Below are 26,404 nucleotides of genomic sequence, written 5' to 3'. Positions count from 1 at the left end.
GGCCACGCCCCCAACCTTCTAGTATAAATTGAGAAGGGCTCACACCGCACCGCGGGACGCACGCGGGACGCAGCCCGGGGCGAAGACCGGGCAAAGAGCGGGCCGTTTTAGGCCGTTAGAGGCAGGTAGAGACTGGACTGGGCCACCCCATTTGATCTAACTACTCTATTTCTTACGTTCTCCTTGACAGGCACTTCATTTTTGTGCCTACTATGGCAACCCGCGAGTTTAGAGACAGAGCGGCCAAATCCAAATTGAAAAATGGTACCTTGGATGATTTCATCACTAGGACCCACACTGCAATTGATAATGAAATAACTAAGATGCAACACAGGGTCTCTATAGAACTTGAAGCTGCTAGAAGATTGTCAGTTGAGCTAACCGCTGCTAAAAAATCCTCCCTTGGGCCCATTGCATGGGCCAAAACACCAGAGCGCACGCTTGGTACTGCTCCCACTCTGATGGTCACAAATGCCGATATTCATCAACCGCAAGTGGACAGTACACCCTTGCCACAGGGGGGATCTCCACCAAAATCCACTCTTTCCCCACAATTCCACTCGGGTGCAATTGACGAGCAGAAGAAGGAAACCGAGGTGGGTTCATCCCCTAAAGCTACAATCAACCATGCTACGCTACCTAAAGGGGGCAACTCTCCCATGCCACAAAATGGCCCACACAATAAAAGGAAGCGTAACCACACCTCGGCTTATTCAAGGAAAAAGGCCAAAATAGCCAAGGCCCAGCTACCAACAAAGGCACCCCCCCCTGCTCCGCTGCCAAAAACCAAGACTGTTCCTCTGGAAACGTGCCTAGCAAACATTCCTCCGCATACAGTAGTCATCCAAGAAAATAATGATCTCACCATAGAAAGTGACACTGCTGGAACTCTGCTCTGCACTATTAAAGGAAAGGACGTTGAGTTTCTGACTGTCGTCTGGGAAACACTTAAAAAACGTCTTTTCCCTCTAGAAGTGAGATTTACACATATAGAAACACAGCTTCTGGAAATAGAAAAAAGCATTTTAAATTTGGCCACTATCACCATGCAGAATGCTAAATCAACATGCTCACATGGAACTCCGCCTCCCACAGTACCATCCGCACTTGTGACCCAAGCTGTTGTGAATTTGCAGGCACCCACGAAGGCTAAGTCCCTGGGAATTACAAATGCCACTCTGCCTCCCCCCCCAGCTGTAACTTCTTCCTCTGCCAGTCCCATTGTTATCGCTAGGGCCAAACCAATTCCTAAACCTCGAACCAAGGCAAACACTCACAATCCTACAAATAGGGCAATGACGACCACTACCCAACCGGCGGCTGAAACTCCTCCGCCACCCCCACCAGTCATACCCGGCCAAAGGGTACCACCCTCGACAGATCAGCCCAATCCGAGGCAAAATGGCCAGAATTCTAACCATCAAACATCGCAGAGAGCTAGTACCAGTTACATACGCTCAAGGGGATATGTAGATCTCCCCCCCGAGGTTAGTTCCTATGTTGTAGTGTTGACCGGGGTAACTGAACTGACATATAACCAGCAGGAAAACTTTGCTTTCTTAAAGAACAAGGTGATCCACTGGTTTGACGTCAACAAACCAATACCCAACCACCTAAGGAGTAAAATCCTTATGGTGCGGAGGGTACCCTGGGTAGGCACCACTCAAAAGTCCATTAGTGGCGATTGCGTGATTGTATCCTTCGAGGATCCAAACACTGCACACGCCATTTATTCCTGGATCAACCATAGCACAACCTCAACAATAATAGCTAGACCCCTCACTTTTTTCTATCCACCCCGCCCCCATTCATCCCAGGGGGGGAATTGGAGAAGGATCCCAGAGAGGAACCACACATGGGGAGGGCAAAGCAACTTTTGGGCAGATGCACCTGGTGGTTGGAACGGGGCACCGATCTCTAATAGATACGGGTGTCTTGAGGAAGTGGATTGACTTCCACATCTGCCAACCATCGCACCTCCACCACCTACCCCAAAAAGCTCTCAATCTTACTCAACGGGTGATCTATTAACCCACATTGTATCAAACGCACACAAGGGTGGTCAAACTCTCTCACCAACACCAAATCACGCAAAGGCCCACAAATTTAGAGTAGGGCCAGGTCGGCACGACACCCGCCCACCAAAGTCATTAAATACTGATCCCCAGATGAGGACTAAAGATAGCCCCCCATATCACACAGCCTCAAACTAAATAGCGTTCATTTGGACGTCTTCCCACCTAATCAATTTGGTAAACCCTTGGTACATGACAGTTCTCAGATACTAGACATCAGTAGTTCACTAGAGGCTCCGGGTGTAATCTCCATTCTTTCCTGGAATGTGGCAGGGCTATCCAATAAAGTAGATACGCCTGATTGGGAGGATCTCATTGAGGGCTACGATGTATGTCTCCTACAAGAGACATGGGCAAGAGAAAAATACTCCCGGCAGGGTTTCGCTATCTTTGATATTGAAGCAAAATGGGGAGGAAAGGGCCGACCTTCAGGAGGACTCTCGATCGGGGTTGGGTCCCATTTGGGATGTAGGGCCACACACCTGGAAACCAATTCTTGTGACTTCCAGTGTGTCTCCCTTGAATGGCCATGCGGAGGGAAGGTCATATTGATTAACATATATTCAAGACCAGTGGGGGTTGCAGCAACCTCGGGACCAGTGGAGGATCTAGCTCAGTTCCTTGACACACATAATTTCTGCTCCCCCCTAATTGTAGGTGGAGATTTTAATCAGCAATATGAACCACTCCCTGACTACCTGGTGGGTATATCTAGTGAGGAGGATGAACTGTGGAATATCCCCACCCTGAAAGATCCAGTGAACAGGGCATGGTCCCCACTCGCCACCCAAATAATGTCCCTTATGCTTAGTCACTCGCTGAGGGCTTGCAATGGCCGGATTAAAGGCGACATCCCGCCTAAAAATACCTTTAACAGGCCGGGCCATGAGTCACGGATTGATTACATAATGGTGCCAACTAGGGACTGGAGGAAAGTGAAAGACTTTCGAGTTATCCCCAGACTTGATAGCGACCACAACTTGCTCTCATTAAAATTCGAGATCCATGGCCGGCAAATAGACAAGGTTGACAACAATTCTGCATCACAGTCTGACCTTGTGTTATCCAGCAATAGGCGCAGAATCAAATGGGCCAAATTGCTGGAGAACCATTGTAACATTCAGAGACTCTATGCACTAGTCGTCCCCGCCCTGGAAAAAGTAGAGCGTTGCATGCACCATTCAGTTAGTGAATCTGAAATCAATCTTACTGTTGGTTTAGGGGTACCCACTCCCCACTCATGCAAGCCGGCACAATTGTCTGAACTCGGCAACATCCACTCCGAACTATGCACTAACCTTGCAGAGGTGCTGAACCCAGTGGCCAGGTCACACAAGTCCAAGCAGAGAAGAACAACCTGGTTCAATGCCTCTTGTAGGGAAGCAAAAGCTAGACTATTGAAATCACTCAAAGCACGAGACACTTCAAACATTATCCGGGAGAGACGATTAGCTTACAAATCAGCCCTCCATGCAGCAAAAATAGACTGGGATGAGGGGAACTGGTCTAAAATAACAGCTGCCCTTGCATGCCGAGATTCACGGACTTTCTGGCAGATTGTTAGGCACGGCTCGGCAGAACCATCCGTAGCAGTTGAGGCCAATATAGCACCATCTGTATGGGAGGAACATTTTAAAAATTTATACGAACCACATAGCAGTGACCAGGTGACGATCGAACCTGCAGAAGTGCACCACTCCATTAACAATAGTGTAATTGACATGGATGGTTTTAGCATAGAGGAAATCACTATGGCAATCACGTCCCTGCCTGCAGGCAAGGCGCCGGGCCTGGACAGGCTCCCAGGCGACCTTTACAAACACGATCCTAAAATCTGGGCTCCCTATCTCGGGGTGCTATTCAATTCTATTCTGAAAGGCATGCCAATTCTTTCGACCTGGCCGGGGGCCGAAATAGTCCCAATTTTTAAAAAGGGGTCCCCCCTCCTCCCTACCAATTACAGGCCAATAAGCTTGATCGATGTATCCCAAAAACTCTTTTCCAAGCTACTGTTAAACCGCTTACATGAGTGGATCAGGGATCTTAACATCCTCAGCCCCTTTCAAGCAGGCTTTAGGGAGAAGGTCTCCACCATTGACCAGGTCTTCCGTCTTGTCCTCATACATTGGAAAACGGTGCAGTTGGAGGGTGGCAGCCTCTACACTGTATTCGTGGACCTGAGGGCAGCGTTCGACCTGGTCCCTAGGAACAAGCTGTGGGAGGTCCTTGCTAAACTGGGGGTTCCCGAAGGCCTGCTGAAAATGATAATCCGCCTTCATAGCACTAACTTTGCCCAGGTCAGATGTGGTAGGATGGGTGCAATGTCCGAGAGGTTCCCCGTTGGCAGGGGGGTAAGGCATGGTTGTGTGCTTGCACCAACCCTGTTTTGCCTTTATGTCAACGGTGTAATCTCCCACCTAGCGGGGGTACCCAACTCTGACTCCCCAAAACTAGCCGCTGAAAGGGTGCCAGCCATCATGTTTGCCGACGACACACTGTTACTATCAAAGTCGGCAACGGGCATCCAGCGCATCCTCAACGGCTTTGTGGAATTCTGTGAGGCTCATGGATTAGAAATCAATGCCATTAAAACGAAATTCATGGTCCTCAACCCCCCACAGAAATTCCATTTCAGTCCAAGCATTGCACACATCAGGCTCGAAAGAGTGAAAACCTTCGAATATCTGGGCATTGTGCTAAATGATAAACTCACTTGGAACACACACCTGGAGAAGGCAGCTCTTAAACTGACCCAACACTCGGGGGGTATTATGAAACTCTTGGCAAACAATAAATCCTCAGTTAGGCCCATCAGCCCTCCAATACAGATATACAAATCTCAGGCCAAGGGGGCCGTTATCTATGGATCTGAACTTTGGGGCCACACTAAAACATCAATGCTCTTGAAGGTGGAAAATAAATTCATCCGGAATCTTGTTGGGCTACCATCGAGCACTCCCCTTGCCCCCCTCAGGATGGACCTAGGCCTTTGCCCGCTTGATGAGGATTTGGCCTTACGCCCACTGGCCTTCTGGCGCAGACTATGGACAACTCCAGAATTGGCCAGCTACAGAGAAGGACTCCAGGAGGTCCTTGCTATCCCAGGTGCTGGAAAAATTAAATGGCTTAATTCCATCAAACTGGAATTGGAGGCCTTGGGTCTCTCAACAATGTGGTCTGATCCTTTAAACACGTGCCATCTCCTCTCCAAAAAGGAACTAGTCAGGTCTTACCGTGACAGCAAACTGTCCTTACTACTCAATCATCAAAATCTCGGGACTCTGACAGCTTCCTTTTTCTCCCACAAGGCCAACTATAATATGGAACCAACACTGGATAAAATTTATCCTTCCATATTGAGGAAACTATACCTACAGTGGAGACATGGGTCCCTTCCCATTAGAACTTTTACATCTAAATGGAGTGACGATGCAAGCAGTACTTGTCCAGCATGCAGAATTTCGGATGAAACTGAACTCCACATCCTTTTTTTCTGCCCTGTCTATCGAGGGATCCGAAGGTATTGGATTGCTCCCCTATGCAGGAATCTGGGTATTGCGAGGTGTCTGGCCGCCTTCAGAGTCCTAAAAACTGATCTATCGGACCATATTGTGTTTGCTATGGCCAAGTACTTGGGTGCTCTCTGGTCTATTAGAAGGAAATGTCTCAGGGCTTTGACTTGATTTTCAGTATATATGGAATCTTCTAAAAGATGCTTTTAAAATTTTTTTTAATTTTATTTGCTGTATAAATCATTTTAAATGAACCAGTTTTTTAATGTATCACAAACGTCTTTTATGGTAAAGTTTTACCGAAATAAAGATATTTTGAATTGAATTGAATCATGGGCCTTTTTATTGAAAAATGGAAGAATGCTGTTCAACACACCAAAATCATCTGAAATTGGACGCCTGTTGGCCGCGATGTCAAGCCTGGAGGCAATCAAGGCTTTCTGTATAAATATGCAGAATCCAAGTATTTAAAAAAAGTTAGATTAAAGATCTTGAGGGGTCAGGCGGAGACATGGTACAAGATTGGAAACGTTTTAAAAATTCCATATCATAGCCTAATGGCTCCAATCTAGGACTCACCTGACAGGTTAATCTCTACTGATGACGGTTACTAAGCCAGAAACATGTGTCTAGAGATCAGCACAATCTGCGCCAACCTTGGGGAAATACTCCAAAATATCGGAGCGATCTACAAGAGACTGCATTTACCAGAATACCAAGAGGGAACCTTGCCTGAGAGGTCAGCAGTGGGCTCCCACATCCTGTTGTCTATTTAAAGTACTCCCATGAGTCATTGAGCTGACTAGCTCGTGGAGGAAGCACCTGCGTGCCAGTGAGAGGTACCGGACCTGATATCATGTTTGGCAGCCTACTCAGCAAACCCCAAAATAAAGACTGTATTCTCTACTGATGATGGTTAATAAACCAGAAACACGTGTCTCGAGATCAGCACTATCTGCGCCAACCTTGGCAAAATACTCGACAAATATAGGAGCGAGCTACAAGAGACTGCATTTACCAGAATGCCAGGAACAAACCTTGCCTGAGAGGTCAGCGGTGTGATCCCACATCCTCTTGTCTATTTAAAGTACTCCCATGAGTCATTGAGCTGACGAGCTCATGGATAAAGCACCTGCGCGCCAGTGAGAGGTACCGGACCTGATATAATGTTTGGCAGCCTACTCAGCAAACCTCAAAATAAAGACTGTATTCTCTACTGCTGATGGTTAATAAACCAGAAACACGTGTCTAGAGATCAGCACTGTCTGCGCCAACCTTGGCGAAATACTCGAAAATATCGGAGCGAGCTACAAGAGACTGCATTTACCAGAATTCCAGAGGTGAACCTTGTCTGAGAGGTCAGCTGTGTGCTCCCACATCCTGTTGTCTGTTTAAAGTACTCCCATGAGTCATTGAGCTGACGAGCTTGTGGATGGAGCACCTGAACGCCAGAGAGAGGTACCAGACCCGATATATATCAGCGGTCTGCTCCCATATCCTGCTGTCTATTGACGCTACCTGTCCAGGTTGTTCATGCAAGATGGAGTCTCTACCGCATTTTCTGTTTGCTTTTAGGGCTTATAAGCTACCTCGAGCTAGGTGGCTAAAACCTGTGTGTAGAGAGATGGGTGTTAGAGATTTCAGGATTGCATTACGTATTCTGCCAACTGACAAATCTCTATGTTCATTGTTTGTGGGATTGCAAAGTACCTTTCTAGCGCTTGGTTCATAAGGACTAGGCTGCTAGATGCCACAAAATAGAAATGCTAATCTCCTCCTGATTGATCTTTCTTACTGAAAATGTATTTTAGGCTTTTGTAACTATTTTATTATTGTAAAAAGTGTTTTAACTTCATTTTAAGACATAATTGTATTTTGTATGTGATACTTTTTGTATATTGATTCTATGACCAATGTATATCTACACTTTTATGATATGGAAATATCGAATAAAGTATTACAACATCTTGTTGTCTATTTAAAGATTTTGAGGGGTCCGGCGGAGACCTGGCACAAGATTAGAAACATTTAAAAATTCCATATCATAGTCTAATGGCTCCAATCTGGGACTCGCCTGACAGGTTTTACACGCTGGGAGACTATAATTCAAGATGGTCATTTGATTACCTGGGAAATGTGTAAACAACAAACAGACCATAAAATATCCAGATTCAAATACCTTCAGTTGCGGAGCTGGTACCAAGCCCCAGATAAAAGTGATAAGGGATCATAACGAGCTTGAAGATCGACTAATGCAAGAGACAGTAGCCAAGAAGGAGCTGGCCCTCATCTATCAGTTGATAGTTGAACTGGAGGATGGAGCTTTTATCCTGCCAACGGAACCATGGGAAAGATGCTTGCCGGATGCATCGCTGGAACGTCAATGGCAAGTATCTATGTCCATGTTATTTAAAGTAGTCAAACCTGCATACCTGAGAAGAAATAACCTTTTCTCCATTCACAGAGCCTATTGGTCCCCCCAGAGGTAATCAAAGTTTGGGAGAGGAGGTGAAGTAGCCTGACCAAAGTGCAGCATTATGAGAGAGGTTGATGTATATATGTTTGTGGACTGTCCAGAGATCCAGTCATTTTGGAAATACGTGAGTAGGGCCCTGACCACTGTGCTAGAAATTAACATCAAGGTAAGTGTCATGCTTGTTTTTTTCAGATGTGTGAATCCTACGGTAGAAACTACTAGAACCAGGCACGGTAGATTTTTTACTGTTGTCTCATAGGGATATATGTTAACAATGGGTAAAAGTGGCTCCTCCTAGCTTTAATGATTGGATCTGCTCTGTAAAGCATATTGCCAGACTGGATATGTTGGGATTCAGGAACCACGATTTTTGGCTTCCCGTGCTTAGTTGGTGTGAGCAACAGGCTGAGTAAACAAAATTAGAGATCCGATGATTAAGCCTTCTCTGCCTCGACTGGTACTTGTGTCTCTTTTCCACGCTCTTCTCCAGATAAATGGGAGTGGGTGGAAAGAGAAAATATTGTAAATGGTAGAAGAGGGTGGTTAATCCGAGGGCAGCAAAGTTTGAAACCACTAAAAAAGTCTTCTCCCCTTTCTTCCAGCATATAAGGGCAGGACACTCCATCCAAATGTGTAACTTGAATGGTGTTTTTAAGAGGCCAATGAGGACAAAAAAAAGAAAGGTGATCTCATGGTTTATTTTGGATTAGATCATTAAAACATGGCTCAACATCCTGTTCCTGCCTGGTTCCTATAAACGGGGCCCTTTTGTGACACAGACTGTTGCAACGGAGTTGGAGTTCTTCAAGGGTTCCACTCTCTTACAGACTGTTCTAGTGTTCTCCCTGTTACTCTCTCTGATATAATCACTCTCTCCTCCTTCGTTGAACCCTTCTGTTGTTGTGGCGATTCTATTTTTCTGTTCCTGGGAGGTTTTTTATACCATCCAGCTTTTTCCTCCAAGAAATGTCACTAACTCTTTACTGTCATTCTATCCAGCGAAGGGCCCATGGCTACTCGAAAGTAAAGCCCAAACCTCAGGCAAGGTACAGATAATTCCCAGAAGTCTCTCATCCAGCCCTTAACACATGAGCATTTGCATAATGTTGGCTTGTGTCTACATGTAGCAAGTGGGGCAGAATGTGTTCTCAGCTCACAGGCGATGTACCTCCAGGACCTTATATTTTTCATAGGCAACATGGTGGCAGCCGTCAAGGTAGCCTCCTACAGACTATTTATCTTGCATGAAGGGTAGCTGCACATCATTAAAGTATGAGGTTGCTTGAACTCTACAATCCAACAATCTTTTATTCAGTCTTAACTCAGAGCTCACAATCCTCATCAAATAGATCCTACTTTTAAGGAATGTGATAGGCTGTGAAGAACATAGGTGAGCGACGTAATATAAAGAGCAACTGGGGTCTCAATAACGAAGCACAAAAGTAACTGGCGCTAAATAAGGGAAGATCACCTTAACGTTGGTCTGAGCAGCAAGGCAATCAATTTCTCAAAAAATTCACATGTATGATATATTAATTTTAACACACTGACAGCACAACAATATAATGCAATAAAGTGTGTCAACTACTATGGAGAAAATTAAACGCATGGATAAGGGGCTCAAATAATATAGGAAAGGCAAAAAGTTCACCAATACAAGTCAAATGAAAATACATATGTTTTAAAAGTGTAAAGTAAACAATATTCTCCTTTGGTGTGTTCCAGCCCTAGGCACATAGTTTAGCTCGTTTGATTGCCTTTATAATGAAATTAATTTTTAGTGGGAGGATTTTTCCTCCTCACTACAGGAAATAGTGCCACCAGTCTTGCTTTGAATGGTTTTTCAAACCTCTGTTTGATTTCCAATCTCATGTTCAGTATGTTCCCAAGGGATGTGCAATGCCAGCAGCTAGCTGTAAGGACACATGGTATATTGTCAGATGTTTGTCATTTATTAGTCTAGGATTTTGATTATATGTGGGATGTAGACTGCATTATTTAAAATCAATTATTAACTTTTATGAGTTGAGAATGACCAGCAGGGTATTATGCTGACTATATTTCATCCGTCAGCTACCGTTGATACATTTTGCAATCACTCCTTTTCGCTTGAATAGTTGAAGAAGGTAACCAGAATGTTTAACTATTATGTAGTAAATACAGTATTAAAGTTCAGATGTATGGCACCCATTTGGTGTTGTGGTTGGGGAGGGAGTCAATGGATAGCATCTCTAACTGCCTTGTCGATATCTAAAGATACATTTGAGTGTGATAAGGTCTTAAATGTCTCCAGGGGAGAGGGGTCACTGCTAGGGAGCATTGCAGTTGATTCTGAAACATTGCAGTGGCCTCCCTCATCGGCACTTCACAGCACTTTGTCAGAATGTGAAAACCCTAGCCTTTCAGCCTGACCACTACATTTCTATGACTAGGCAAAATACTGGAATGGTCAAATCGTGAACTTTACACTTACAGCAGTACATCAGTAACTTCCTTTTTTGAAATGGCAAGAGCGTTCGGTCACAAACAGGTTAATAGCTTTAGCTATGATTGATATCTCCAAATCACACTATTTTGGCTGTCTTGCTTATTTGAGCTGAGGTGGAGAAGTGAGCTAAAGAATGATGATGGATTCAGCCCAGATCTGTGACTGGGGGTGAGTGTCTGAAAACTTTCAGTGTTCCGTCCATCATCTCTTTGTGTTTTGCTTTGTAAATGTAAATGTAGAGTATTTATATAGCGCACTTCTACCCGGAGGCCTCGTAGCGCTGTATTCATACCACTGTGGAACCCATCCTGGCTTTCCTGTGAAATGTCCACTCCTGGGCACCCCCAAGGTGAAGCCAGGCATCCACAGCGCTGCTGGGGCCGTTGTAGAGATTAAGCAAGCTATTGCCCAGAGTCACAGAATGGGACCCATGATTAGACTAGGCACCGAGGCGAGAATGATCAGGTCCGGGGAAATTGAGTCCAAAAGCCACCGAGGCGGGAATTGAACCCTGGTCCCGGGCCAGACCTCTGCATCAGGGTCTGCCGCTCTAACCATTGAGCCACGCTTCTCCACCCTAAGTTGGCAGGGAATGCCCAAACATGGGTCCCTTGCTTACTTTGTTATGTTATGTTATGTTAATTTCGATTTATGTAGCGCCAAATCACCAACAGGTCTCTTAGCGCTTGCTTTGGGAACCCGTCCTGGCTTTCCCTGCGACATAACCCCTACTGGGCATCCCCAAGGTGAAGATCAGGCATCCCATCGCGGTAGGGCAGTAGTGGAGATTAAGCAAGTTATTGCCCAGAGTTGCAGAGTGTGAACCCATGATTCGAGTATGCACCGAGGGGAGAATTATCAAGTCTGTGGACATTTTGAGCTCAAGACCCTGCCGCGTCGGGAATTGAACCCTGGTCCCAGGTCTGACCTCTGCATCAGGGTCTGCCTCCTCTAACCAGTGATCCACACTTTGCCACTGGATTCAAGCTAGCCTGGCTGATGAAGGGTGTTACCCAGAAACTGGTCCTAGGAAGCTTGTTTCTGGTTCAGGGAAGACCTGGCTTGGCAGTTCGGGCTGGACTGTTCCCATGTGGCACAGGGTCAAGACTTATTTGCATATAGCTGGGTCTGAACTGAGGTGGTGAAGTGACCTAAAGCATGATGATGGATTCAACCCAGATCTGTGACTGGGGTTGAGTGTCTGAAAAGTTTCAGCGCTACGTCCATCATCTCTTTGTGTTTGTTTTGTGCGCCCTAAGTTGACAGGGTATGCCCAGACGTGGGTCCCTTGCTCACTTTGCCAATGGATTCAAGCTAGTCTAGCTGATGAAGGGTGATACCCAGAAACCGGTCCCAGGATGCTTTTTTTCAGTTCAGGGAAGACCTGGCTAGGCAGTTCAGGCTGGACTGTTCCCATGAGGCACATGGTCAAGACTGATTTGCATATAGGTTGGTCTGAACTGAGGTGGCGAAGTGAGCTAAAGAATGATGGATTCTATCCCAGATCTGTAACTGGAGGTGAATGTCTGAAAAGTTACAGTGCTCCGTCCACCATCTCTTTGTTTTTGCTTTGTTCGCCCTAAGTTGGCAGGGTATGCCCAGACGTGGGTCCCTTGCTCACGTTGCCACTGGATTCAAGCTAGCCTGGCTGATGAAGGGTGTTACCCAGAAACTGGTCCCAGGATGCTTTTTTCCGGTTCAGGGAAGACCTGGCTTGGCAGTTTGGGCTGGACTGTTCCCATGAGGCACAGGGTCAAGACTGATTTGCATATAGCTAGGTCTGAACTGAGGTGGCGAAGTGAGCTAAAGAATGATGATGGATTTAACCCAGATCTGTAGCTGGGGGTGAGTGTCGGAAACGTTTCAGCGCTTCGTCCATCATCTCTTTGTGTTTCCTTTGCTTATTGGATTACCCTTTATACAGTGTGAAAAGAACTGAGCCATCCTTATGATTTGTAAAGTTGCTGACTGGCAGAAGCAAAGTTGGCTTCAGGAAGATGTAACACAACTCGCTTTTACTTCAGCAACTAGCTGTATCATTAATTGCTGTTATTTGTGTTTAATATGTTGACAGTCCATCGGGTCTCCGATCTATGTGACCTATAGCAGCATTTAGAGATGCATGGAGGATCACAGTATACAAGAATCAGTCCATGTAATATAACATAAAAAGATACCAGAAGTTAGGTGTACAGTGCACAACTTCCTGGTGATCATTGGTCATTCGGTTGAAAAAACTCCATTAGGAACCAACGTGAAAAGAAAGGCTGATATACCAATGTTCGCAGATAAACTAAATTTGGCTGTTTTTTTAAAATGAATATATTTGAAATCCCTATTTTATCAAGTGGGAATGTCCTATTGGGATGAAGATGTACTTTATACCAGGGTACAGATCCATAAAGTAGAATCAGATTTGTGGGGGACATGGCTGCAACATTTTATTGACATTCAGCATTTCTAACGTTACAAAGGGAAAGGGGTCCCAGGATACTATAGAGTGCACAATAGAAATAGCTTAGTGACAAGATAAAGAACACATAAAATCAACTGGAATGTACATTGTTATTTAATCACAAAGTACCAACGCATAAAAAATGTGCGCACACAGCATATATTTGCATGATAGCAAATATTAGTGTCCAAAGAAAGGGGGGAGTGGGAATGGAAGTGAGAGTGATAGGAGGCAGTGCGGGGTAAGGTAGTGTGATACAATATAGGTCAAGGGTCCTTATTCAAAACCCTACTTAAAAACTGGCTTCAAAGAAGAGCTAGAAACAAATACAATAGATGATCAAAAATTTAGGGTAACCATGCTTCTAAAAAGTAGCAGTACAATTCAAGCTCGGGATAGAGGCTCGCAGATGGATCGAGGGGGCAGCAACTGAACAACATGGACTGGGATGGAGGCAGGGGCAGAGTTCAGAAACAGGTCTGCTTCACACTGGAAGAACGTGGCGGGAGATCCACCCGCTGGAAGGTGTACAGGTGGTAAGACCCACACCCAACCCAGTTGTGAACATCTTTTGCTACAATTTAAAAGCTAAGCTATTTCTATGGTGCACTTTATAGTATCATAGGACCCCTTTCCCTTTGTCCGCTAAATACCCAGGCCCCAGCGACTCCTTTGGATGTACCCTTTCTTTGTAACATTCAACATTTATAACCATACAACACTGAATTGTTTTCCACATAGTTTCTCCCTTGTTAGATGTAGCTTTCATCTCATTGAAAAACTAACATACCAAGCAAATTATGTTTTTTAAGACAAAATAAACATTCCTGGATGTTTTCTTCTCAAGAACCTTCAGGCGAGGTCGCCAGCAGCTTTCAGAGAGTGTTAGAGAGGGTACTTCAACTCAAAGTATTTGCATTTTTTCCAACTACATCAGTTAACAGGGATGCTTTCAAATGTGTTGCAGATTTCCTCTAACAAAGGATCTTCTCAACTTCTGGGCACTTTTAAAGCAAGACCACACCAGGCCTCGAATATGGACAGCAAAGATTGGTACACATCTTGGCTCAGCACTCCCAACCATTCTAAATGAGCTATTGTAAAGTCAACTTTTGTGGGATCTTCAGCCTTAAGAAACAGAACCTCTGGAATACTTATTACTTCTAGTACCTGGTCTGCATCTGGCAGTTCTCACTCCTCTAAGCTGCAGAGCACAAGGGATAACTCCACACCAAACTCTGAAACCCATATACAACCAATGTAGTAAAGAAAGCCCTGCATCCACAAACCACCAGACCAGCAAATAGCACAGGAGAATTCTCCAATCACACCTCCACCACAGGCTAACGAAAAAAGGGGAAGGGCAGAAGCCTAACATATAGTGGGCCTTATTTATGAAAGCCTTGCGCCACCGGTGCGTCACTTTTTCCCATGTTAAAAGTGACGCACCGGCGGCGCAAGTCCTTCATAAATAAGGCCCTGTGAGTTTATGTTTCCCATTCAAACCACAATGTAGCCAGGAGAGAATACACCTATTTCTAAAAATGTCCCCACAAATCACAATCATACCAGGGTGATGAGCACACAAGAACTGAAACAAGAGACCATGAGACAGGGTAACAGAGCACATATCCCATAAATCAAAGCCCTGCCAGGACCCTGGGGGGGAAGGCCATGCTTAGCCTTTCAAAACTCTGGACAACATAACAGTAAAAAATATTAGGGTCAGATACCTGAACTCCAGTGCTAATGGCCCAAACACCTAATACACAGTAAATGCACACCTGACACATTCTCAACATTGAGCTTACAAAGCTGATTCGAAATCTAGTCACAACCATGTGTCAGAAAACTGCATCTGGTGGTTGACTAAGATGTTCAATTTCACCAGCATCCCAAAGTAAATATAACTTGTGCCCTAAAGTAATTACGCACTGTGTTTATTGATTAGGGGCCTTATTATGATGTTCAATAGCTGTCACCGTTGAGGAATCAGGACTGACCGACCTCCAGTCAGCAGTCCTGACCACAGTATTACAATACGACTGCACATTGTGCAGTCACATACTCCCATTTCTCTATGGGAGCTTGTGCTGTGGCCGTAAACCGGCCATAGTACAAGCTCTCATAGAGAAATGAGAGAATTTGTTCATCCCTGCACCGGGTGGCAGGGACCTCAAATTGATTGTCAAATTGTACAGGGATTTACAGGGGGACACTATAGGTGCCCCTGGGCCCCCAACCAGAGGCTGCAGAGAGAAGGGGGCCTTGTTAGGGGCCCCCAAATTTGCTTTCAAGGCAGGCTTTCCATGTCAGAAAGGCCAGCATGGAAAACCTGTGGGAAACCAACATCGTAATCCCACAGCGGAAACGTCACGATATGGATTATGGTGAGGCTCCGACTGGCTGAAGGGCTCCTTGAGCCTGTCAGAATCCAGCCGCAATGACCGGCCAGTTTTACTTTTGATCAACTGCATTGTAATGTGGCGGTTGAAAGTGAAACCCACAATATGGCTTAAAAGGCCTCCTACCTGTGGTTGAAGGTTTTCAGAGTCAAATCGTAATGTGGCCCTATGTTTATACAGGTCTCACTAGGTATGTTACCAATGCAGTCAATGAACATGTCATGAGTAATGTAATATGTGACCGTACAAGAAGTGCATGGGGAGGACATGAGTTCTAGTTACTTTAGGGCATGAGTTTTAGTTACTTGAGATACCTATAACTTGTGAATTTGAGTGGTTTTATTAGTTTAAAAAGTTATGTTTTGACTAATATTTTCACCTAACTATAACAACCCTTTAACCCTTTTTTCCCCCAGTGGATTTCTAGTTTTTTTTATTTTTTATAAACAATGTAAAATATTAGCATTATATTAAATCCAATGTCACTTTAACCTTTTGTTTTGTCAGTGATTTAAAAAAAAGTAAAATAAGATGCCTGTGGCCACGCTGGAACGCAACCCACTGCCGCTCATGGATTTTGGCTGTGAGTGGCATAGGGTTGGGCACGGGGCTTGGCCAGTGGCCAGACCGTGTACTCAACTCACTCCGGGCACCCATCTATATGCCACTCGAGGCCTAAACCCCCACTGGCTCCCAACCTCCGCCACTCACAGCCGAAGTGTGCAGCAGGGGGTCGGCCACAGGTTCTGACTCATGACCAGATACGATATCCACCATCCCCATGCAGGCAGCCATGGTCGTGCACAGCAGAGGGTTGGCCATGTTCACCAGCTTTTCTGAGAATTCAAGACGTTTTTAACAGAAGATGACAACATAAAGTGGGATCATTTTAAGCAAGGCAGACCTATTGGTTTTATCAAAATGTCAGAACAAACACCAAAATACAAAAGGCTGGCTAGTTCATTTTATCAGGCAATCAGACAGCACATCCCCCATATACAAAGCACACCTATTACATTTGTCAAAATGGTCACCACATTAATTTGTTCATAAGCAAAATTCAATGTATGCTCTATTAAAGCACACATATTAATACTTACTGATAATAATTGTCCCAAATATCTTGAAATACATAATTTTGTATTCAAAATCTTGACCAATGCGCTTGAATTGTTATTTAATACTCTTTAGGCCACAAGAGACAGCCACAGAACCAACCACAAGGGATCCCTTCACTGCAAATGAAGAGCAACTAATTGTAAGTTCTTCTGGGGTCATGTATTCCTTGACTCAGGAGACTTACAGCGAGGTGTTTTTTTTAATGTTCCATGGGGCCTTCTGCGCTACCTTAAAAAACGTTTGGTGGTGCCCCTGCCCCTACTTGGGGGACCACAAAGAACTAAAAATATTCCCCAAAAGCCCCTGCCCAAGGCCTTATGGGACACTCTCCATAGAAGCAGTTAGTATGAAATAAGCAGGTATTCAGCTAATTTCATGTTTCTGCCTGGGATGAGTTTTGTGTTTTTATGCAATGTTTTTATTGTGGGCATCCTGGATCCATTTTGGAAACCAGCAAATATCTATTACCTTGTGGCGGGTGTGGGGGTAAGTCCAAGGCTCCGGTAACCTGCCAGCCCCCAGTCAGCACCCATCTTCCGGTGGAAGCCAGTCCTTTTTTTCTTCTTTGTGGGTGCCCAGGTCCCAGCTGTGTACATTGTAATGAATACATTTTGGCAAATACAGTTCCTAGAGTGCAGCATATTATTGCGCTTTGTTGAGAGGATATACTGGAATGCTGTGTCTCTGTAGCGTTCACTCACCAGAGGACCGCCAAAAAGGTTATACAATGCTACATTCAGAAGCCAGCTCCCGGGCTAAGAGTAAGAAGAGGTCCTATGAAGTACAGATCCCAGCAGGCAGTGGGGCAAGTCAAAGAGAGGCGAAGGGCAGGCCGAATATAAGCACCTCCTCCGCAAGAGGAAGGTGCTTGACAATCATTGTGGAAGTTCGTCATGATGGCAGATGGTGCTCCCTGGTGGATTTCAGCGTGAAGCCTTTGCAGCGTCATTCCTGATTCTTCCTGATTCCTGCTGAGGACGTCTTTTCTCCCGCTCTCAGTACCCGTGCCTTGGAGTTCACTGGAAACAGTTAATTTGGTAGTGCAGGTATTGCTGGAAGAAAAGCCGGTGCACTTCCTTCCTGTCCCGTTTCTTCTTTGCTTTTCAGTTATTCAGTGCCGCAGTCTTGCAAAGAAACGCCTGAGCCTTTCCTTTGCAACCGCGACTAAAGGTTTCCTGTTACCCTGATTATTTCGGAAGACACGCCGGAGCGTGTTACTTTAGCACCGTGGCTCTTGACTGTTCTTGGCCGCTGGTGCCGCTGTCTGCCTTGATCTTCTGCTTTTTAGAGCGCGAGGGCAGAGCAAGATTCCTGCACACATTACCGACTGCTAGTGCTATTTGATTTTCATGTTCATTTGGCCTTTCTATGTGAATAAGCTGACAATACTGTTTCTCAGCATAGGAGGCAGTGTTTATCTACATATAGTTGCTCAAACTTATTGTTTTGTCTAGACACACTCTAGCAATGCCAAAATAGAAATGCAGGAGAATACACCATAGAATTAGAGATTGCGGAGTTAGTATCTCTAAGCGGTGTGACCATTGGAACTATTTATATAGTGGATGTTACCACATTAGTAGTCCACCACATTTGAAATAGAGGAACGCCATTGTCCTGTTCCAGGTTCCTTTTCAGTGGTGATTTATTCTAATATCCTAGCTGCTGAGCTTCTGGTGAGTGGGTGCAGAGGTTATTTTGTTATACTGTCAAATATTCTGGTGAGCTCCCATATAGCTGTTGTGCTTTTTTCTGTCTCCTGTCCTGCAGGGTAACATCCATACGGGTCCTATAAAGTCTTCTAGACCAGACTCTGCAGAGACCAGAGGGCTTGCACAAGTTTATTATTTTATCCCCTTCCCTTTTTACCCGGGGCATGATCGCAAGCAGGAGGATATTATCCACTGCTTCAGGATAATTTCCACTGCTGGGGGTTGAGTTTTAGGGAGTTGGGGGAATTATCAACTACCATCGTCTCTGCTGGTCCCAGGTGTAAGGTTAGTGGTGTTGCTTATATTCTTGTGCCACTGACTGCCTAACAGTCTGCGGTCCCCGCTGCACCAACTGCAAGTTTGCCCCTTCTTAAAACCCAGATTGCATTGCTTCTATATTAACGCAAGATTCTACTAGAAGAGCAAGATTATGCCCAAGGGAGGATTCTAACCTTTCGAAGCAGGTTCGAGATGCCACCTGCCAATTCAAACATGTGGGTCATTGAAACAGCAGGAACTGGCCACATGTGAATCAGGTTCGAATAACTATTCATCTGATTTGGATGAACAGAACACAAAGGTATGTGGAGAATCCTTCTCTTTTACATCGCTAAATGAGTACTGTTTTTTGCAAAGGAATCAGACAATGAGGAGAAGGCAGCCAAGAGGAAGAGGAGGAGTGGAGAGTCCAACAAAAGAGGAAAAATACAAGAAGGGGGGGGTGATGCAACAAAAGATACACTGCTGCATGGGGGAACAACGAGGCAAACTAATATGAAGGGTGGGAATAATCTGACCGTGGTCAATCTTTCCCCACATACTTTAACCCCACAAGAAAGATCAGTCATAGAACTGGGACTAACGTTCTGCCACATGGCCAATTTGGACAGCTGCAGAATTAGAATTGACATTTTTCTTTTCATACAGAAAATAAAGTTAAAGATTTTTTTTCCAGAATCCTAAAAAATTAGACAATCAGATAGTTCTGCACTAGTCCTAACACATGGCACTATTTGAGGATTTGTCACTTGGGGATGTCAGGGGAATATCTACTTTAGAAGAACTAGATGGGGGTACAACTAATTGGGCCACTGAAAGAGACTTTTTAGTTTTTAGAATCTCTTGATCTTGAATCAAATAGGATCACTGTCACCCCTTTCAAGCCAAAATCACTTTGCAATTCAGAAACTTCACACAACGTGAATGATACTTTTCATGAAGTGGTCACTAGAGACCTCAAGAAAATCTGGCATAACACTACTGACAGCTATGCTTACAACCTGAGCAGAAGCCACAATGAAGCTCTCGGAACACTCAAGGAGGATCTTTCTGTTGTCATCAAACCTTCAGAGCAAGAGGGCAATGTGGTCCTAGGGAATGCTGCTAAATATTGCAAGGGAGCCTTTAGACAGTTAGACATCCTTGGTAATTATGAAAGAACCACTTTTCAAGCATACAGCTAGGCTGTACTCCAATATCGAGCCATGCTACCTGCATGGAGAGACAGGGGGCTGATCACTATGGAAGAATTCCTATTCTTATGGTTGGAACAACCAGTAGCCTCATTTTTCTACATTCTCCCCAAAATTCATAAGGACAACGAGAACCCACCTGGAAGACCTATTGTCTCTGCTAATGGCAGTTTTCTTGAATATATATGCATGTTTCTTGATTTTTTTCCTCTTACCTTATGCGTTTTGCATTACCCTCATACTGCTGTGACAGCACTGATTTTCTCACTAAGATACAAGACATTCCCTGGCAGGCACATTTGCTTCTTATGACATTGGGTGTGGATGCCCTGCACACATGCCTCAATCATGATATGGGTATTCAAGTATGTAGGTACTTTTTCGGGGCAAACCATTAAACCAGTATGATCACTCAATGATGTTGTTTGAAATGCTATATTTTTTTCTCAATAACAACTTTTTTATATTTAAGGACATCTGGTTTCATCATCTCACAGGTACAGCAATGGGAAGCTGCTTCACACCAACTTATGCAGGGATTTTCATAGGTTGGTGGGAGTCTAATCATTTTCAGATTGATGAGATGAAAAATGGACAAAGCGTATTGCCTTCTGGAAGAGATACATTGATGATCTGTTTGTTATCTGGGAAGATTTCAGGGAAGATCTTGATGATTTTCTGACGCACATTTAAAATATGAACGGAACCTAGATTTAAACCACAAAATGCATGGAACAGAGATGTATATCTTAGATGTAAATGTAGTAGTCAGGGAAGACAGCATCACCACCATTTTGTATCAAAAAGAAACTGCAGGCAATGCCATCACACACGCAGGAAGGCATCACCGGCATAATCTTAAATGGAGTATTCCATATGGAGAATTGCTCCATGCTAAGCAGCAGCGACCGGCTAAGGTAAGCACGGTGGGGCAGTGGAGCAGGTTTGTGCATGGCAGGGTTGAAGCCGACGAATGACCGAATAGGTAATATTTATTTATTTAATTATACCTATTCTGTCGCCGATCGGCTTCCCCCTGCGGTGCCCTGCCCCACCCCACTGTGCTTTCCTGAGCTGGCTGCTGCTGGTGCTAAGCGCAACTGCAGCACAGATAAGACATATGCAGAAGAGAGGAACAGGATGTTTGAGAGATTGGCTAGAGGATACCCTAGAAAGGTCTTGGAGACAGCAAGGACAAAAGCAGGAGGCACTTCACAAGATTCCCTCCTCACTGAGAAACAGAGAAAGAAAGAAGAAAATGTAGTATGGTTTATCACTACATTTAACAATGAAAGTCAGACAGGAAAATGATTGCTAGATACTGGCACTAGGTTAGGAGTGACCCTATCATAGATGAAGAAGTGTCTCCGGTTCCACAAATCACTTACTGCAAACCTAAATCATTGCGGGATATTCTAGCGCACAGCTACACAGGCTCACAATACAGGAGAGCAGGTTGGTTGCAAGAAAAGGTGATTTAATAAAGGTGGGAGATGTGAAGCCTGCAAGAAGAGCTAGAATATCACGACTTACAATATTGCAAAAGGCAGGGAACAGAGGCTAAGTAAATGTATAACATGCAGAAGTGACTTCTGTATCTGGTTTTAATGTGCTTGTGTGGGCTTAGATATATAGGAAGCACGATAGGCCCAGTTATAAAGAGGGTATTGGAACAATATAGGACTATAAAAACACTTGATGACACCTACCCTGTTACAAGATATTGGGCTAAAATTCATGGGCAGGATGCAAAAGATTTTGTATTCTTTGGCATTGACATGATCGGAAGTTGCATCAGAGGTGGAAACAGGGAAAGGCAGCTAAAACAGAAAAAATCAGAATACATAATCTTGCTTGGAATTAAGCTTCCTGGAGGACTAAATGAGAGCGAAAAACTTCATAGTCACATCGGCTCATGTGGCAATACTCCTTTTGTACACTTTGACTCCCTTGGGAGAACCCCATTTAATTGGATCTATCTGCCTCTTCAACTAGATTCACTCACTCCTTTCTTTGCCTACTCCTCATGCACCCTCTCTCCATTTAAAATTTAGGGCCAGATGTACAACAGCCAAAATAGTTCCTCGCAAATTGCGAGTCTTTTGTGACTCGCAGTTTGCGAGACGCTATTTTGGATGTACAAAAGTGTGTAACACACTGGGGTCTCAAATAGAGAGGCTTATGAATAATAATGAGCCTCTTGCATTTTGTGACCCCATTGGGAATGGCAAGCCCTCCCAGGTATGGTGGCCTGCTTGGCTTAGCAGACCACCTTGTCTGGAACTTCTTTTATATAAAGCAGTTTTTAAAAAAAAAATGCAGCCCATTTTCCTTAAAGTAAAATGGGATGCATTTAAAAGAAAAATGAAATGTTTTAGTTTAATCCCAGAGACCACTGACTGCCTTTCCAATATATTTTCCCCTGCGTTTGCAAAGGAGAGGGTGTTCCCTGGGGACCCCTTCACTTTTGTGACCCCGTTACCACCCTCTTTGCGACACAAAACATTCTTACATAAGATTGCGTTCGCTATTAGGAAGGGAAAGCCCATTCCTAATAGCGAGTCGCAAAACCCTATTTCGCGAGTCGCAAAAATTTGCGACTTACAAAATAGGTTTTGTACATTCCCCATGCTGTTTTTGCATGTGCAAAACAGGTTCGTACATCTGGCCCTCCGACTTTTACATTATTAACTTCTCTCTTCGTTTTGCCACCCTTTGATATTCAACAATGTGTATCCTTTTTGATGCACAATTGGCTTGTTCCTCTGAGCTCCATCTGAAATTATTATTTGTGCTATACTCTTGAAATATGTTTTGTTTTTAAATCACATGAGGGATATCACTTGCTCTGCCTGAGGAGAAGAGCTTGGTGTTAATTAATAGGTGTGGCGGGGAGGGCTAAACTCTCAATTCTCCTTACTTTCTGGTTCCACCTGACATTGTTAGTAGAAGTTTTTGTTCTCAATTGCATGATTTGTGATGTTAACTGCCAAGAATAGGGCAACAAGGATTAGTACCAGCAGTATAGTCAGCCACTTGGCTATGATCACTAACAGTTAAAATATTCAGTATGCACTAGTCGGTCAAAGTAGCTTGGGGACACATCATACTAATTAGGCCACATGGCTAATAAGTGGTGCAACATCAGGCATTGAAAACTTCCTCCCACTCTTTATGAAATATACAGTCTGATTTTGAAGATTGCATTGTACTGATTGATGTTTTACAGAAGGAAGCGGTGTCAAATTCTCTTATAATGACTTTATGATGCTATCCTTTAATTTAATTTGCCTTATATTATGTCCTTATACCTTTCATAGATCATGAAACCTTGAATATTAGTGCAAGTCCACATTATGCATTTCCTCCAGCCTTTAGTGTACAGTATTTTATGTATGTTCATCATTGCTTTTTCTTCTTATGGGAAATTGTGCACAATATGTTGAATCTAGGCTGTGATGAAGACCCATCTGAGTTGAAAGATGTAGAATTTAAAAATCACTGAAACTGACCTGTTGTGTGCAGGCTGCTTAACTTCTACATTTGATCAAGGTTTTTTACTTTTGAATTATGAGCAGAGCACACTCTGGTTGACTTGCACCCTCCCCAATAGGTGGATGTGGACGGTACCAGTGTGGGTAACTTTTCAACCGTATTATATATATATTACCTACTGGCGGTCGCCAGTAGGTATATATAGTTAGGATTTTTTTGAATAGGGATTTTCTGAAAATTCTATGTTGAATAACTTTGGCCTTGATGGACAGAATTGGCTGAAATTTTCAGGAAAATGGCACATTTTGTCTCTGAGCGTCCCCTAAGTTTGGGGGGGTTTTGTCAAGCGGGGGCCGAGAAAAAAGGGGGGTCCCAAAACGTGTTTTTAACATTGAGTTTTCCATAGGGCGGTTGGACTCACTTTTAGCTCGAGCGGCTGAATGGATTTCCACAAAACTTGGCAAAATTGTAGGGACTGGTAGCCCGATGTGCCTTTGCTATGTCTCAAGATATATTCTCCAGTGGTTTTTACGAAAATTAACTTTGAACAATATATATTGGGCTACATTGGGCTATATATATGTTAGAGCCCAAATGTAGCCCAATGTAGCCCAATGTAGCCCAAAGATGGCCACCAGAGACAAAAAAAAAACAAATGTAGCCCAAATATCAGCCAGATGCAGCCCAACTATAGCCCAGTGACAGAATGTCCCAGAGTGTTCTAAAGAACAACTAGAGCGCTAACAGTCTTACTTATGACAAAAGTATGGCACACCTGAAGTCATCTTGATTGGAATAAAGTGTTAACACTTAAAACATTTAATTTGCAAAGGAACAAAATGAGGGGGTTCATTTTGCTATAGAAATTATGATTAGTGCTGAAGAAAGAAAAATTAGGGCACATTTTGAGTGACTTCTCAAATCCTCTTATATTTCATTAAAAAAACTTCTGATATGCAGTCTCCCAAGACACTAAAAAGAATAACCTGTGTGACAACGTTTGGCACAATTAGTAATAAACTGTGCAAAGCGATTAAGAAACATTGGCCTGTATTGTCCCCCCTGGAACTTAACACAGGATTGCCCCTTTTCTCCTTCAAAAGAGGCCGTAACCTAAAAGATCATTTAGTACGAGCAGCCACCATAGCCAAAAAAAACACAACAATAGAGACATGTCTAAATCTACCTCCTATTGTAGGCCACCACAATCGCAACAACTGCACTGCATGCGAATTCACGAAAAATACTAAGGTGTTTGAATATGAGAACTGTAAACACACATTGAAAACTTTCACTAATTGTAACTCTAAGAATGTTATATATTGTGTTAAATGCCCATGCCAACAACTGTATATTGGCCAAACTACCCAACAGATAAAAACCAGGATTTCGCAACACAGGAGCAGAATTCGCTGCAAAGTGTTATCTGCACCCTTAGTGGAACACTATGTGGAAAAAGGACATTCAGAAAACGAACTACAGTGGCAAGTGGTTGACCAGCTCTTGCCTAATACCAGAGGAGGAAACCAACAGACAATCTTGAATCGCCTTGAGTGTAAATGGATTTTTCTTTGCAAAAGTATTGAGAAAGGACTCAACACTCTTGATGAGTGGAACAGCTATGGCTAACTACAGACTCTTATGAGTATGGAACACAAATGTTTTATAATATAAAACGAAGATCCTGATATAATTTGAAATGTATAGCGTTTATGTTATGGGCAACTGCAACCACCCATGTACGCTCTGCAATTATCTCCCCACTGAGCAGGCGCGTTGCTTAAAGACACTGTACTCCCAGGAATGCGCGTCGGCTAATCCAATCAGGGTTACGTAAGCAACATCGAGTCAGCGCATGCGTTAAAACTCAACCAGGAAGTAACTGCTGCAGCGTTCCCAGACGCCGTAGCAGTGAAGCAGAGGTAGTCGAGCCACGGACCGCGGCGATCAAGTAAGTGAATGCGCCTCCCTGGTCGGTATCCTTTGCCTACACACTATGTTTGGCATGTGACGGGATCGTATTAATTTACCGCTAAATGCCTCCCGTTTTGTCTCTTGCAGTTCCCGCCGGAACGTGGGACACCAAATGATACCGGGTATTGTAAACTTCCTTCTAAACCCAGATAGCATTAGCGTGTATCAATTGAGATCGTATTTGTAATCCTCACTCCCTTCATCCTTTTCAGACAAATAAAACCCGCTCCCATTGAATATTTCTACCTCTGCAATACGAGTAATTGGACCATTATTGGTAATGGTTCTTATCCTTTTATTTCCTTTAATAAAACCCTGTTGTTAAAAAAGTCCTAAAACAAGCCCAAAAATCTTGAATTCTTCTCACTTTCAGATTGTGAAGAACCTTTTGAGCTAGAACTATCCTAGAAGCATGAATAATTAATATTCCTTGGCAAAATAAAAACTAAGTAAGTCTCCTAAACTGTAAATGCATTCCACTCCAACCCCAGTGATTGAATATATGAATATATGTTTTATTGAACTCTTTCTGATCCTCCTGCTTTATACAGTTGGACCATAGACCTCACAGTACCAACAACTTGACCGCCGAGTCAGATAATACATCTATCATATCGTGCAAAGTAAGCAAATACGCTTAATACAAAAAAGCGCGTAAATTAAACCCTTACCAAAAGCTTTTCTTTTTATGAAAATAAAAGCGCGCTGCATTCACGGTTTGCCCTATTTCAACATGTATAGAAATGTGCATGAATTATATGCCACTGGGAGCACCATTCACTTCGTTTTTCGAAGCTATGTTTTTGTAAGGCTGTAGTAGTAAAACTTTAATTTAATTCTTTCAGGAAAGCTCACGTCCTGATGATGATCTAAAGTCATGTTAGATCGAAACGCCGTCGACTCTTGCAAGGAAACTCCCCTTCCCTACTGTATATATTTTTTGGGGGGAATACCCTTGCTTGTGACACTTTGTATATAGTTTTTTAATATTTCACTCAGTCACTATAAGCACCTTGTCACATGTGTGAGCACCTGAAAAACCGAGAAAACATAATTGTGAAAACATTCATAAAGTCCTTTGTTTGTTACCTTACAAAACTGTCTCCCAAGTTTAACTCATCTACCAGAAATAATTTTTCTTACCAGGACCTTCTTAGGCCATCCAGAAATAATTTTTCTTACTAGGACCTTATTAGGCCACCCATGACCATTGTTTCTTTT

Source organism: Lissotriton vulgaris, chromosome 1_1 (genome assembly GCF_964263255.1).
Source record: "Lissotriton vulgaris chromosome 1_1, aLisVul1.2, whole genome shotgun sequence".
NCBI classification, from domain to species: domain Eukaryota; kingdom Metazoa; phylum Chordata; class Amphibia; order Caudata; family Salamandridae; genus Lissotriton; species Lissotriton vulgaris.
This window is presented reverse-complemented; position numbering follows the sequence as displayed.